The sequence below is a fragment of the Octopus bimaculoides genome, chromosome 4, assembly GCF_001194135.2.
Source record: "Octopus bimaculoides isolate UCB-OBI-ISO-001 chromosome 4, ASM119413v2, whole genome shotgun sequence".
Taxonomy (NCBI): domain Eukaryota; kingdom Metazoa; phylum Mollusca; class Cephalopoda; order Octopoda; family Octopodidae; genus Octopus; species Octopus bimaculoides.
In genome coordinates this window covers 105,298,373-105,299,295 of record NC_068984.1, presented here as the reverse complement: position 1 = coordinate 105,299,295, position 923 = coordinate 105,298,373, and the positions used below count along the sequence as shown (strand labels likewise).

At 39.0% G+C, this 923-nt stretch overlaps 1 protein-coding gene across 3 annotated transcripts in view; it reads left to right on the top strand.

Moving 5' to 3' along the window:
- LOC106878608 (phosphatidylcholine transfer protein) overlaps positions 1-923 on the top strand; it is a 39,789-nt gene that overhangs the window by 35,003 nt on the left and 3,863 nt on the right. The gene's annotated exons all lie outside the window — the stretch shown is intronic.

The following is a 923-nucleotide window of genomic DNA, read 5'->3' as shown; positions in this document are numbered from 1 at the left end:
ATATATATATATATATATATATATATATATACACATACATACAGGGTGTGATGGGTAAATTGTCACTATAAATTTTTTTTATTTTGTGTATGCACATTGTTTGTTTTCATTCTGCCAACTACACAGTATAGTAGGGTCAGATGCACACCGTCTGAGAAAAACAGTACCATAATGCAATTCATTCTCCCAGAAATTTGGAAACAACAAGCTGTGCTGCTTGGAATTCATGCCATAAGTTCCCATACAAACATTTCAAAGTGTTTGGGTGTCAATCTGAGGACATGTACTGAGAGTGATAAAAATCAAGCATTCAGTCAACATCATGGTGTTTCGAGTGATCACTAGTGATGGCAATATTATTCCTCCATTCATCTTCCCACATAGCCTCAGACTCAACATGGAGGCCTACATCAAGTATCTGGAGGAGGTAGTGCTGCCCTGGGTCAAGAGGGTGGCTGCTGGAAGACCCTACGTCAGACAACAGGACTCTGCACCATGCCACAGAGCAGGAGAACCCAGTCATGGCTGTCAGACAATTTCTGCGACCATACCACCCCTAAAATCTGGCAACCCAACTCCCCAGACTGCAAACTCCTTGATTATTATGTGTGGAGCACAGTTGAGTGAGAGTCCAACAAAATTCCTTGTACCAACAAAGATGAACTGAAGGCAAGAATTATGGCAGCATTCACCAACTTAAACAAGGAAACTGACCAGAAAAGTTGCAGGAGATTCTAGTCATCTGGAGGCCGTGGTTGAAGCCCATGGCGATTTTATTCAAAAAATTTACGCTTTAGTATTTCAAGATATTTTTATGTAATTTTGGTAAATATATCTGTTAGAATGAGATATCAGTGTTATTTTCATTTATACATAATTTAGACAACAGTTTATTCACCGCAACCTGCATGTATGTATATAAA